We start from the raw sequence: 15,802 nt of genomic DNA, 5'->3' as shown, positions 1-15,802 counted from the left end.
ATCCTGTGGGAGAGACAAGAACATTGGGAGTGAAACAGGTCTGCTTTAGAAACTCCTGCTAACAGAGTCTGGCAAGATTAGAGAAAGGTGACTTTACACAGGCCAGAGAGACAAGGAGCCATGGAATTTGACATCCAGCAGAGGTAGGTGGTGATACACATGGGCAGCTTGAGGCTGTCCGCAGCATGGGGAGGCACAGCCAAAATTGGTGGAGCAGAAGGGTAATGAGAACTGCAGAGACTGACTCTGGTAAACGATAAAACCAACACTAGGGAGCAAGAAAGCTTCTGAATTTGGACCCAGGAACTAGCGGGGCCCAAGGGACACTGAGGCTGGACCTGTAAGTGTCCCTGGGAATTCTCACCAATAATTGTCACAGGAGGGCTCTGATGAAACTGAGACTTCTGACAGCAAGTATGTTGGGGCACAGTGCATGGAAAATATGGGATACTCCTGCGAATGTAAGATGTCACTGGTAAGTAAAGCCTAGGGCTTAAGTATGAATTTAAAAAATTAGATTATTTTCTAGTCAATAAAATGGTTGCCAACAAACAATAGATAAAACTTTGCTAACCTCAGATTTCATTCCAACTCTGTCAAAAGAAAAAGAATTTAAAAAAAAAAAAAAGAAAGAAAGGTTCTACATAATCCTATACCCAGTCAAATGTTCTTCATTGTATAAAGGAGACAAAAAGATGTTATGGATATGCAAAAATTCAGAAATATACTTCCAAATTTCCTTCCCTAAAAAGAATTTTAACTACATAAAGATAAATATCTGAGTTAAGAATGAAAAAGTTATATGTTGACTACTGTGGTCTGTATAGAGAGCTAAATAACTGCTATAAATATAATTGCAAATGCAAACAACCAAAAAATTGAAAAAGAAGTTCCATGGTATAAAATAATACTTTAAAATTAACATTATAGATAAACTCCTGATATTTAAAAAAAGATAGAAAATGAAAAGGAAAGGAGAGATTGCAGTCGTAATAGTGGAAGAAAGTAAAATGCATGTCAAAATTCTCATATGTCCATAATCAAAGGCATTATTTTTTTGCTACTTTTATCATACACACACACAAACACAAACACTTGGACCCAGAAAGACTACATCTTCCAGATTAGAATGGACTAGAAGTAAACTTTATTTACTACCCCCATTTCATCTCTCACTACAACCACCCCAGGATACTAATAAGAAAGTTACTTTGATGATAATCAGAAAAGTTGGAGAAAAGTAAAAACAAAATCTACTAGAGAAGTTATCAACACAGGAGGCCCTTGAACAGATTTGTAGCTCACAGTACTTGGTTAAGCAAAAAAACAAAAAAAAAAAGCCCCTAGTAGTTCCCCTAGGAGTGCAGCAGAACTAAACAGTCCCTCTTCAAAGAATTAAACACAACCTTCACAATGTGGCTCAAAAAAAATCTCTAAAAAGAATATTTATGAGAGCAATGGCATTTGTGTAGTCAATCATAATAAAACAGATGAAGTAGAAGGAATGAGAACTGAAGAAACAACAGCAAGCCAAAACAGAGCTACAAAGACTTCAGACTAGAATTATCAGGCTGGGTTAAAATTCAATTGTCCTTTTGTAATTTTCTTAAAGGACCATTTAAAAAATATCTGCAACAAATCTCTGCAAGGAAGCTATCAAAAGTTACAGCATTTTTAAAATAAACAATGTCTAGAACCCTTGGAATAAACAACAATAGATGGGTGTGACAGCCAACAAGCACAGCTATGTGAAAAATGAGTAAGCCACACAGGGCAGAAGAAATGACTCAGAGTATAAAACTGTTCCACAGCAAGAAGTAAGAGAAAATAGGGGGGCAGCAACACTTGAAATGAAAATGGTGAAGGATTTTCAAGAATTAATGAGACATCAATACTTGACACATTTGAGAAGCCAAACAAATCTCAAGAAAGATTAATAGAAAGATGCACACCCAGTTCCAGCGTATACAAGTTCTAGAACAACAGATGAAAAATTCGAATCTTTAAACATAGATTACTTCAACAGAGCAATAGTTACATTGATAGCCAACTTCTCACCAGCAATGATGACACCCAGAAGTCAAAATGGTGTCCTCAATATACTGAAGGGAAATAAGTGCCAATCAAGAATTCCATTTTTGTTCAAAAATGAGGGTAAACTGAAGACATGTTCGGACAAACAATATCTGGGAACTTCCATCAGCCGACTTTAACCAATGGGAATTCCAAAGGATGTACTTCATATGAAAAAAAAAAAAAAAAAAAAAAGGGAATCTCATAGAGAAAGACTAAGGTAAAAGAAATGAAGAACAAGGAACATAATGAATATTTGGGTAAATTTAAATAATGACTTTTAAAACAATAATCTTAAATGCCTCCAGGGACATAAAAAACAAAGAATTAAAATATATAACAATAATGACATAGTCATGTGTCATATAACATTTGAGTCAATGGAGGAACATATGTACAACACATTCCATGAGATTATATCATCATCTAGTGACCTGATTGTCACCTCTGTTTTCATGGGTTCACTCCATGATGTTTGCACAGTAATAAAATTGCCTAACAGTGCCTTTCTCAGAATGCATCCTTGCATTAAGCAACACATGACTGTCTAAGCCTGGAGGGGAAGAAAGAAAATCAAAACAGTCTAAGGTCCTTATATTATCAGAAGGAGACTAAAGATCTCAATGTACTTCAGACTTCCCTAAATTACATACAAATATAATAATTTTTCAAGTAACCATCAAATGAGTAGCCATTTCTAAACTGGTTGAAAAAAATGAAATTATTTATTTCATTATTTAAAATACTTCATAAATCCAAACAAATGCAAAAAAGCATCTAGAAACTTTAAAGCAGGTGCCACAGGTTTGCATGTGGGTAAACCCAGCTACTCAGGAGATGGAAGCAAGAAAAAAGGATGGGGATGTAGCTCAGTGGTAGAGTACCCCTGGTTCAATCAGAAAGAGAGGTGGGGAGAAAGGGAGGTGAGGAGAAAAGTAGGGAGGAAAGAAGGAAGGAAGGAAGGAAGGAAGGAAGGAAGGAAGGAAGGAAGGAAGGAAGGAAGGAAGGAAGGAAGGAAGGAAGGAAGGAAGGAAGGAATTGGTCAAACAATTGGAAATCACCAAATAAGGTGGTAGATTTAAATGCAAACATATTAATTACCTTAAATCTAAATGGACTGAAGTTTAAAAAAAGTCATGATGGATTAAAAATTAAAGCCTCACAATACTTTTCTTGTAAGAAATACATCAAAACTATAAAGATACAGAAAGGTTGAAAGTAAAAGGTGATATTTATATGGACATTTTACTTAATAACTATTCAATAACCTGAACATATGTATTTTATGCATTTTTGAAAATTTTATTTGTTTTTCAGTGCTGGGGATTGAACCCAAGGGTGCTCTAGCACTGAGCTACATCCCCAGCCCTTTTGATTTTATTTTGAGACAGGGTCTTGCTAAGTTGTCCAGGCTGGCTTTGAATTGGCAATCCTTCTGCCCCAGTCTCTCAAGTCTCTGGAATTACAGGCATGTACCACTGTGCCTATACAAATTGTTTATTTTTTAATTGACAAATAAAAATCGTGTATATTTATGGTGTGCAAAATGATGTTTTGATATATATGTATATATTTTGGAATGGCCAAATAAAGCTAATTAACATATATATTATGTCAAATACTTATTCTTTTTATGTGGTGAAAACCCAACCTACTCTCAGCAATTTTCAGATACACAGTACATTTTCTTTACATGCCTTATATCACAATAAAAACTTTTTAAAGTACATTATTTAAGTGTTCCTAATACTTAAAGGTAATCCATAACATCATTTAAAATAGGACATGTTTTCCAAATCACTGAAGAGTATAAAAGAATATAAAATATATTCCATACAGCTTGAGATAGAAAACAAAGGAGAAAAAACATAAAAATGGAAAGCATAAAATAGTCACAAATTAAAAGAAAACAAATAAATCAATCCTGAAATAAATATAAGGAGTTTAACTGCACTATTGTAATAAAAATATTCTCCAATTGTACTATAAATTCAAATCCTACTCTATGTTGCCTACGAGAAATAGACATAAAACAAAATAGCAAAAAAGCGGTGTGAAATAAAAGAACAAATAAAGATTTTTCTGGCAAGTGCAAAACAATATAGCACAGGAGTAGCAAAGTTAAATTCTGAAAAGGTTTTATTCCAAGCAAAAAGCATTCAACAAAACATGAAATGTCACATTGTATTTATGAAAGTTACAATCCACCATGAAAATATAATACTCATAAATTTTTATATGTCAAATAATTTAGCAAATAAAAACCAAAAATTATTGAACCACAGAGGAAGATTGATATACATAATCATTGTGGGATACTAAAACACCCACTCTTTCTTGCTAGATTCTGGGTGGGAGGGGAGCAAAATTACAGAGGATTTGAATAATAAAGTTAATGGGATTGGATTAATAGAAATACATCAAACAACATGCCCTACAATCACCAAATACACCTTCTTTTCATATGCCCATGAAACGTTTACCGAAGTTGATACAAAGGAAACTTCAATAAATTCCTAAATGCATACGTTGTGTAAGCCACCTTCTGTGACAACATAATCTAACTACTAATTCATAACAAAACCGTTCAGGTGAAAAAACCTGGAAAATTAAAAACACCTTCCTAAATTAAATATCTCAAAGACAGAAAATTAAAAGTAAATAATCAGACCTAAACAGATGTATATATAAAGTGTCATTTATATTAATGAAAAATATGAATTAACTTAAAACTTGATAACAGAGTTATGGTAAAAAAAATATGGTGCTGCTATTAAGTAGCTGACTTGGAATTTTTCTAAGAATTTTAATTTCATAAGAAAACACTCATGATATAAAATGGTTAAAGAATGATACTGAATCATATGTATATGATCTCACATTATTTCATATTAATTATGAAATAAGTTCCATATATAGACAAATTATATGCAAAAATTATATGCCATAATAATATATATGTATGTATTTGATGTTATCTTAGCCATATGTATATATGGCATAGCACAAAGTCTAGAATAAAACAATAAGATCTTGGCCCACTAGACATTTCTAGGTTCTAGAATTACAATGACTTCTTACATACTTTTCTCTATTTTCTTTGAATTTTTTATAACTTATTTACTTATTTATTTTTATGTGATGCTGAGGATTGAACCCAGTGCCTCACATGTGCTAGGCAAGCGTTCTACCACTGAGCCACAACCCCAGTCCCCTTTTTTCCATTTTCTATTGTATATATGTGTGCGTGTACCTTTTGTAATCATGGTAAGAGGTATTTATGTGATCAAAACAAAAGAAAGAAAAATATTGTACTAACTATTGAGAAAGGGAAAGGGATCTACTTTCTAGATGAATCCCTCAATATAATCTTTCAGTTCACTAATTCTCTCTTCAACTTATTCAGGCTAGAATTTATCTTACTGCTGTTTTATATTAATTAAAACATTTTTTATTCATAGCATTTCTCTTAGATCCTTTTTATAACTGTTTTAATTTCATTTGTCTTCTTGTTTCAAATGTTCTTATACTTTTCAATGGTTCATATATTTTCTTTATTTCTTTAAATAGACTTATTTTAAAACTATGTTCATACTTTTCTAATGTTCTCATTTAAAAGGATCTCATTGACCACATGTTTTTGTTGTCGTCTGTTTCCCCATATTAGTCTTTGTGTTGTTTAGAATTTTTGTTTGTAAGCTCACTTTCAGTGGGAGTTTCTCTCTCTCTCTCTCTCTCTCTCTCTCTCCCTCCTCCCCCTTCTCTTAGTCTCACCTTCTGAAGTGCTCCTTTCTACTCTTGACATGTTTTGGTTGCTCTGCAATCAGCTCTCAGGTTCCTGGGACAGAATCTGCCATTCAGCGATAAGCCCTGGCCTGCAGTAATACTAGGATCACAGGTCTGGTCACTGCCCCAGTGTGAGGCTTTGTCCAGAGTCAGCCTTCCAGACTGTGCTTCCTTCAACTTCCCTAGGACTATTACTCACTCTGAGGAGCTGGGTGTTCTCAAGCACACAGACCAGGGAGCCACACTCCCCAGGGGTAACCCTAGCTCTGTGTCTCACTGAGTGGTTTGAGTCAAGAAACATAATGATCTTTGTCTTCTCTCTAAAATGAAGATAATAACTGAATCTACCTCATAGGGCTGTGATTATTAAATATGCTAATCCCAGGCAAGAAGTTTAGAATAGTACCTAATACATGCTGAGTGTTCAATATGTGGTATGTGTCAGCTCTAATTCCAATGAGGCATCCCCTTTCCCAGATGGGAAAACCCTACCTGCCTTCTTATCTCAAGCAGCAAGCCAAATTCTAGTCCCCTTTCTTGGGTGGAAGTATTTTAAACCCCTCAACCACACAAGACATGAGCAGCTAGGGTCAAGCTGCCTGACCTTGCTCAAGTCCTGAAGCCCAGTGTGCCTGCAACAGTGGCCCTGTGACTGCTTTGTTTTTCTGTACCATTTCTAGCCACAGAGGTTCTATCTTTTGTGGGAGCTTGGCCATATCTTTCCCACAGTCTCTTTTCTTAGTGCATCTGTCACTAAGGCTGTGTCTATGCTCTCCTCCACCATGGGTTTGCAGTGATGGCTTGATCCTTCCAGTTCTGATGCTGAACCCACTCAGCTGCACTGTACCACCCAGAACCATATCACTCCCTCCAATGACAGGTGAGCAGATCTAGAGAAGGTAAATCAAGTTTATTCCAATTGGGGGCTTTTCTTAAGCTCACAGGTTTGGTTCTGGCAGATGACTGATCCAATCCAAGCTTAGCTAATTAGACACATTTCACCCTGAAGGAAAGGTAGTTTCTGACTCCATTCTCCACCTTCTCTGCCTTCCTGCTTCACTTCTGCCAAAGGCCTGAGTTCCTTCAAAGATCCCGCCATTACATGGCCCATCCAAACCTGGCTGGCCATCAGCTAACTCTCCTAAAAACATAGTATTCCAGGCACCCTCAGAAGTTATTATGATTTAATAGGACAAGGATGGAAAACACATTTTTTTCTTAAGTTCCAAATCTAAATGGCCCACTATTTACCTATTAGAGTGGTTAAAATAAAAAAGACAATACCAAGTGTTATGGGGATTTGGAGCAAATGCAATTCTAGCACACGTTTCTGATGGGATGTAAAAGGTCCAATGTACACCTACAGTATGACCTGGCTATTTCACTCCTACATAGTTACACAAGCAAAATGAAAATGAAAGCAAAATAGGCATACCAAATATTCATAGTAGCTGTACTTGAATGGTCCAAAACTGCAAAGAACCCAAAGGTTCATCAACAGGTGAATGACCTAACAAATTTGGGTACAGCCATACAATTCACTACTACTCAGCAATAAAAAATAGTAGACCACCGATGCATACAGTAATATGGATGAATCTCAAAATAATTATACTCAGGAAAAAAGCCAGACCTCTCCACCAAAAGACTCTATACTATAGTATCTCATTAATGTGAAATTCAAGAGAACACCAACTAACCTATAATGACAGAAAGGAGAACATTTCTTGCCTAGGGAAAAAGTTGGAGAGGCAAGAGGGGGCAGATGGAAGGATTATAAAGGAACACCTTGAAACTTGGGGAAGGGGGATCATGGATATGTTCATTATCTTGACTGTGATGATGGTTCACAGATATGTATATATGTCAAAATTTATCCAATTGTACAGCATAAATATGTATGATTTATTGTACCTCAATTTTTAAAAATCTAAATGACCTACCAGGGAGGGATTGGCCTGATCTTAACTAGAAAGCCACTGGACTGAAGTCACCTACCACACAAACCACCTCATGCACCACCCCCATCCACCACCAGGTGGCACCAATCTCAGTTGTGCCCTTTAAGCTCTATGTGGATGCCCTCGGGTCACCTATTTAGTTAAAGATGTAAAATAAACAGACTTTTTAAAAAATAAAATTTATATCAATTATTTAAATTTTTCCTTTTTTTTTTTGTTAGTTCCCCAGGAACTAACTGATAACCAAAGAGTTTAGAGAAAACAATCCGTTTCAGCCATGTCCACACACATTTGTTGACCAACTACAAGCAAAGCACAGGGCTAGGTTCCCTGGAGTAGAGGGGGCACAGGAGAAAGAGACCAGGTAAAAATAAATATAACACAACCCTGCTGCAGAAGTCACACACCATAGTGGCTGGGAGATTGAGCTCAACATTCTGACAGCTAAATAAATAGCTTGGTGGTGGTAAGAAAGACAGCATGCTAACTGAATTTTTCACTTTTCAAATAACTAGATTGCTTTGAATGGACAGACAGAGGCTGGCATCGAAGCCTAAATTAGTGTGGTGTTCTCCAGGAGAATAAGCAGAGAGGTAATAACACCTTAGACCTGGAGCCCATGGCAGGGAGGAGGGTGTGGAAAGGAAGCCCTCACAGGGAGATCACAGGGGAAGATACCCCAGAGATATCTTATGGGGGTGGGAAGAAACATCAGAAAATAACCCTGAAAGGAGTCTAAGGTTTTTGAACAGAAAAGGGGCATGATCACACAGTGTTTTAGAAAGATAAATGTAGGAGATGGATTGACTCTATATGAGACCAAGTTCCAGCTGATGATTAGGAGGTTTTTGCAATCTTCCAAGACACAGCTGATGAAGTACTGACCCTTAGGGAGGAAAAATTAATCATATGAAAAACTTTTTAAAAACAACAAAATGTGGTTAGTTTTTCTGGATTCCCTTTGAGGGACAAATGAAAATTGAATTCATATGATATTTTAGTTAAGAATAAGTGCCAAATTTTATTCAATAAATGTGATGAGCTGGGGAATGAAAAAGAGGAGGAAAAAATGGGGAAAGAAAACAGATAAAACAGAAGTAAGTTGCTCTAAGATCACAATGAGGGAAAGCAGGTTAAAGAAACTGGAATTATTCCTAGGAATAACATGGGAGGAAGGGACGGAAGGGCGTAAAGTAAAGCAATTACCTAAGCTGTGTGGTTACCTCACCCTGTTGCTTATGCAGAAGATCACTTTAAAAGAATAAGACTAGATAGATGGGGGAAGAGCACCAAGGTATTGCCACAAGGCAGATGAAAGATGAGGATTCAAACCAGATCACTGAGATTAAGAATGGAGAGACGGATGCAAGTTTGGAAAACTGTTTAGAAGATAAGTCTGATAGAACTTGATGAGATATTGAATAAGAAATATACTAACTATGGCAATCACAGTGTTTGCCATTCTGGCTTCTCCTGTAAAGGGTAAAGGTCCAGCCCATGCCATTCAGGGGCAAACTGAAGAGATCTTATTTCATGTCCTGTTAACCTGCTGCTTGTCACAGGTGCTTGCAGTGGGTGTAAGGGAAGCCTTTCAATAGGCCAAAAGGCACTGTGCAGTGTGACCTGGCTGCCACGAATCTACAACATAGGATCCAGAAAACAGGCTGCAAAGAGGAGGAGCAGAGGCCCAAATGAGGTCGAGTTGAGGCTCCATGAAGGGAAGTAGGGCTGCAACTATGAGAGGTCACAGCAAGCCAGAGTCATGATGATAATCCACAGTGTAGAAAAGAGATACAGGGTGGAAAACAAGAATAAAAAAGTCATGTGTCAGAGATGAGCAGAGCAAAGATTTTGGCATCACATTGATAGCAGGAAGTCCCACAGACTACAGGTCCTGAGGTTTCTAGAGCTGCCTTGGATCCAGTTGTGCTTCTTTTAAGGCCTGACTCATTGCCATTAGATGCTCACCTTTCTTTCTGCCCAAATAAGCTCCAGGCACAAAAGAATAATGGACTATGTCTCTGCCCCTTGACAACTGAAAAACGTAGCTAGAATAAGAAGGTGAGGAAAGGATTCGACAATGATTCCCAGATTTCTAGCTTGGGTGAACAGATAAATGCTAGTGTCATCTACTGAAACAGAAAATCCAAGAACAGCAAAGAAGTTAGACAGGAAGATGAGATGTTTATCCTCAGGCATCTTCAATTGGGAATGACAGTAAGGCCTGTCCTGTAAAGGTATCCAGCAGAGTGGCTTTTAGAGTTGAAATCCGGGGAAGAGTTCTAGGTTGAAGATGGAGATTTCATTCCTGCCATAGGGTTAATAACTGATACCCTGGCTGAGGACAAGATCAACCAGGGCAAGTATATACAGTGAGAAATGCAGAGGGCTGTGGTTCAAACCCTGGGGAACGCCTTTATCCCAGGGAGAGGGAGGAAGGGAAGACCAAAGGACACTAGGAAAATATAGCACACAGATGCCAAATGAAGAGTTTCCAGAGGATACAATCTGAAGTGTCAAATACCACAGAGAAGTTAAAAAGATAAGAACTGAAGGGCTTAGGAATTAGGAAACTATAGCAAAAATACTTTCAATCAAGAGATAAGGATGGAAGATTACAATAAATTGCAGCAAGTTCGTGACTTCCTGCCAAAGCCCAGGAAGCACTTATGATCAAGATCTTGGACCAGGTCTGGGGTTGTGGCTCAGTGGTAGAGTGCTTGCCTAGCATGCTTGAGGCACTGGGTTTGATTCTCAGCACTGCATATAAATAAATTAATTAAATAAATAAAAGGTCAATCAACAACTAAAATATGTTTTTTAAAAAGGAGAGCGGGACCAGTACATTAAACCCATTATGTCCCATTGTTCTACTCATAGGACACATATAAAAACCTATAAAATTTTATAGGACACGTATAAACTTTTTATAGGTATTATTTATACATATAGGACAGTGGGTATAATAGGTTGAGACCTACTCTCCTATAAACTCTAAATTTAGGGGGACATGTGATGTATGTGTGTGTGTTTGTTTCAAAACTCAAGATTAAAATTCTCTATGGAAATGGAGGAGAAACTACAGTTTTTCACCCTCCCAAAATGAGAACAGAGAAATAAGAATGCTACAAACCCACAAGGATAAAGAGAATAGAAGATGAAAGATGGCACCAGATGATGAATGATGAGAAGAGAAGGCATTAACAGTCCTAGAAAGCTGAATACCAACTACATGCAAAGAAAGATGTCAGTGTCACACCAGGATGCAGCTCACTGGGAGGTCTCCATGTTCTGTACTAGCAACTACATTCAGATGGACTGAAGGAAGTGAAAAAATAGATCCCTACTACTCTCCCACATCTTGAGGAGCCGAGCAACAATGCTTTCCCAATCCAATATGAGATGAATGGTTCAATCTTTGGTGAAACCATATCAGACTCTCCATATGCAGAGAGACCTGGCCAACAAAGGAGTGGAGGACAGATGGCTAATTAAATCAGGATTTGATAAAGGTGAGACTACCAGCCTGCCTTCCTTGCAGAGCTCCCAAGTTATAATCCTAGGTGAATAGATTCCAGACAGGAAATGAGTAATTATTCTCTGGGGAAATGGAATTTACAAAAGAACCACACACTGACATTTGTGCATTTCAAAAATACAGCAGCAAGCTCCTTGTTGGATCACCCACCACAGCACCACTCAACAAGAGCCACCCATCATGGAGATCTCTAGGTGCCTCCTCCTTAACAGGAAGGGGTAGCCAAGGATGTTAAGGTCTTTGAAGAAATCTTCCAAGATGAAAATGGAGACCTAATTAATCAGAGGGAAAATGGAGACAATGAAGAGGAGAATTTAAAAAAAAAAAACTGTTATAGTCTCAGAGAAATAAGTGAAGATTATATTCATGACACAAGAACAGACAAAAATAGGTTGCTATAAAAAGGAACATTCCAAGAATAATAAAAAGGTCTAGAAATTTTTTTAATGTGCATATATGGCAACTAAGAAAAAGAAAATCAATAGAACAGTTGAAAGATCAAGTGGAAGAAATGTCACAGAAAACAGAACACAAGGACAAAGAAGTTTAAAAAGCAGAGAGAAGAGATAAGATCAGTCCAGGAGGTACAACAATGAAATATCCAGGGGGCAGAAAGAACAGGAAAACAGAAAGAAAATTATTTCAAATAATGTTTTTAAATCCCTCAAAATGCAGGATAGGAATTTCCAGAAGAAAAAGTGGCAACCTGTATGTAGCAAAGGTTTTTTTAATGCCATACTAATGCACATCTCTTTTGAAATTTTAGAATACCAATGGTAAAGAAAAATTGTCAAAAGCCTACAGAGAGGGGAAAAATGGGTCACACATAACCTGTGAAGAATTCACTCCACTGGCAGCTAAAATGTCTTCACAAGTTAGAGGGAAAGTTATGTCAGCCTAGAACCTCTCCTTGGACAAATCACCAATCAAGCATGGAATTAAAAAAAAAAAAAAATAGGATGAAGATGATTGCAGAAAGCATGGTTTCAAATTCTTTATTTTCTATGAACCCTTTCTTAGGAAGTAACTTGAAATCTGTCAAAAAGAAGCAAATCAAGACAGGAATTCCCAAGATCCAGTAAACAGAGGCTCCTGCACAGGAAGCGGGCAAAGAGAAGGACTAACTGGAGGGAAAGTAGTGCAGAGGGCAACAGGGAAGGGAGAACCCCAACAGAGGGGAGAAGGGACCCACCTGGAGTGAGTTTTGCAACATTGGGGGGGGGCGTGTTTAGATAGAATCAGCAATGTGTAACAGACAACTAAATAAACAAAAATATAATTATACACATCTCAACTTGAATTATATTCAAAAATAAAATTTGGCTGAAAAGTCAACCATAAAATTATAAGTAGGATATAACAACTTTTATGTAAGTTTTAAAATACAAAAATATAATGTATCATTTATTTAACTGTAAATGCAAGCAAAACTATTAAAAATGAACTGAAGGATATAAACTTTCATCATACTTGTCTATAAGTAAGAAATAAGGAAGAAAGGACTTGGAATCACGGACAAAGAATTCCTACTTGTCAATTTTATGCATTTCAGTAATTAAGAAAGGCAGCAGAATGCAGTGATTATTAGTTCAAATTCTGCAGCCATATTCCCCAGATTCATATTCCTGCCCCACTTAATAGTTGTGTGACATTGAGCATACTAAACCACTCTGCTGCCACTTACCTCTTTCATACAACAGTGTCATTCATTGTGCTTAACTCATAGAACGGTTGTGCAGATTAAGTCAATATAGGTAAGACATTTAGGATAATGCTTGGTATGTAGGAAATTTATATATTTAATATAATTATCATTAGGGAAAATAGATTTGAAGCAATTTAATGATATTAAATTCTAATATTAGAATAATATTAGAATAATAAATAATAATATTAGAATAATAAATAATAAATAATCTAATAAATAATATTAGAATAATTAATTAATTAATATTAATTAATATTCTAATATTAATTAATATTAGAATAATAAATTCTAATATTAGTAGAAAAAGATTTGTAATTCTGGACTCTTTAATATTTGTAATTCTGGACTTTTTAAAAATTTTTTGTAGTTATAGATAGACAGCATGCCTTTATTTTATTTGCTTATTTTTGTATGAGGTGCTAAGGATCAAACCCAGTGCCTCACACATACTAGGCAAGCACTTTGCCACTGAGCCACAATCCCAGTCCCTAATTCTGGATTTTTAAAATTTGTTTACTCAAAGAATTTTTTTTTAAGATTTGAAATCAGCAATGAGATACCACTATATACCTATTTCAATAGTGAAAATCTAGAACACTGACAACATCAAATACTGGTGAGGATGTGGAGCAACAGGAACTCTCATCCATTACTGGAAGGAATATAAAATGTCATCCACTTTGGAAGACAATTTGACAGTTCCTCACAAAACTAAATATACTCTTTGCATACAATCCATCTATTGCAATCTTTAGTGTATGCTCCAAGGATTTTAAATTTTTTCCCACATAAAAACCTGCACACAGATGTTCAGAGCAGCCTTATTCATAATTGTCTCTAAAGGCAACCAGGGCACCCTTTGTTATAGAAAAGTGAATAAACTGTAGTGCATGCAGACAATGGAATATTATTCAGTGCTAAAAAGAAATGAGCCATTAAGCCATGAAAATACATGGAGGAAACTTAAATGCATATTGCTAAGTGAAAGAAGCCAAACTGAAAATGCTACATACTGTGAGTTTCCAACTATGTGGCCTTCTGGAAAGAGCGAAACTATGGAGATAAGGAAAAGTTCTGTGGTGGCCAGGGTTAGGGAGGAGGGAGAAAGGATAGGCAGAGAGAGGATTTTTAGAGCAAAGAAAATACTTCATAATGTACTACAATGAAGATACATATCATTATACATTTGCCCAAACCCATAGAATGTACACACCAAAAGTAAACCCTAATGTAAACTTTGGGCTTTAGGTGATAATGGTGTGTCAACACAAGCTCATCAATTGTAACAAATATGCCACCTTGATGGGGATGTTGATAACAGAGATTATCAATGTGTACAGACAGGAACAGGGAGCATATGGGAAACCTCCATCTTCATATCTGTGAATTCAAAATCACTCTAAATAACAGTTTTTAAAAAAAATATGAGAATTTGACTAAAAAGAGAAAATGTGCATATTTACCACAAAAAGACAAAAAAATAATTATCTAAAAGTTTAAATAAGTACTTCTACTTCCAGGCAGGATGTCATAACTGGGTCTATACTTACCTCTCACCCTTAAACAACTAGAAAATAGAATTAAGTATATCAGAATTTATCAGAGTGAACACTGGAAAGAGGGTGCCTGCAGAAAGAGAGAGAGAGAGTGGGGGGGGGGGGGTTAGCTAGAATCTGTATTAGACCTAGGGACAGACAGGGAATCCATGGTCTAACAGAGGGAGACAGACATGAAAACAAATCAACACTACAGCACGTGATTTGCATGTGGGAAACTCTGGGTTCAATCTTCAGAACTGTGAAAAAAATGTAAACCAGTGGAGTGGTCTTTGAGGTCAGCTAAATATGGGTGTGAATGCAAGGACTCTCTTGTTCCCTCCCACCTCACTGACTTTTTAATTCTTTGCTGGTTCCTCTTCATCTTCCCCTCTCTTAAGCAGAAGAGAAACCAGGCTACAACCTTCTCTTTTCCATCCACATTTGCTCTCTATGAGGTCTCAAGGCTTCAGATAGTCTCTACAGTGTGACTCTCATCTTTAAGCCTTGAAAAATTTATTTCTCAAACTCTGACCAATCCCCCAAACTCCCAACTCATCTATCCTAATGCCTACCTGTCATCTCCTTTTGGATGTTCCTACAGTTTGGCTGTGGTTTGTGTCCTTCAAAACTCACATTGAAATTTGTCCCCATTGTAATGGTGTTAAAAGTTGAAGACTTTAAGAGGTCACAAAGAGAAATTAACATCTTTCTCACAGAAGTTAGATAACTCTTGTACAGTAGTGAGTTTGTTATCACAAGAGTAGATTGTTGCAAAGCATTTCCACTTTTACATCATGAAATGAAGTAGCACAAGCCCCTCATCAGACATTAGCACCATGCTCTTTATCTTATCAGCTTCCAGAACCATGAGTCAAAATAAATTTCTGTTCATTATAAATTGTATAATTTAAATCTGAGAAAGAGAGAAGGGAGAAAGAAAAAAAACCTATCTGAAGAAATAAAAGCCTGGATATTTTCATGGTTGATGAAAAATGATAAATCCATAGATCCAAGAAGCTTTAAAAATTCCAAGTATAAACACACAAAGAACTTCCACCAAGGAACAGCATCATCAAAATCAAACATGAGAGTCAGAGATAAACAAAAAAATCTTAAAAGCAACTGGGGGTTGGGAGAGAGCATTACAAATAAAGAAAAAAAAATTAGAAAAATGCATAGATTTCTCATTAAAACTATG

General features: G+C 36.5%; 1 long non-coding RNA gene across 1 annotated transcript in view; it reads left to right on the top strand.

The window, feature by feature from the left end:
- The first annotated feature begins 274 nt into the window (after positions 1–274).
- Positions 275–15,802, top strand: part of LOC306638620 — a 35,579-nt gene continuing 20,051 nt past the window's right edge. Inside the window, exon 1 of the long non-coding RNA XR_013757495.1 lies at positions 275–475. This is a non-coding gene — a long non-coding RNA (uncharacterized lncRNA). The remainder of the gene's footprint in view (positions 476–15,802) is intronic.

Source organism: Sciurus vulgaris (genome assembly GCF_902686455.1).
Source record: "Sciurus vulgaris genome assembly, chromosome: 11".
Lineage (NCBI taxonomy): Eukaryota > Metazoa > Chordata > Mammalia > Rodentia > Sciuridae > Sciurus > Sciurus vulgaris.
Note: the sequence above shows the minus strand (reverse complement) of the source record. Positions and strands in the feature narration are given on the sequence as shown.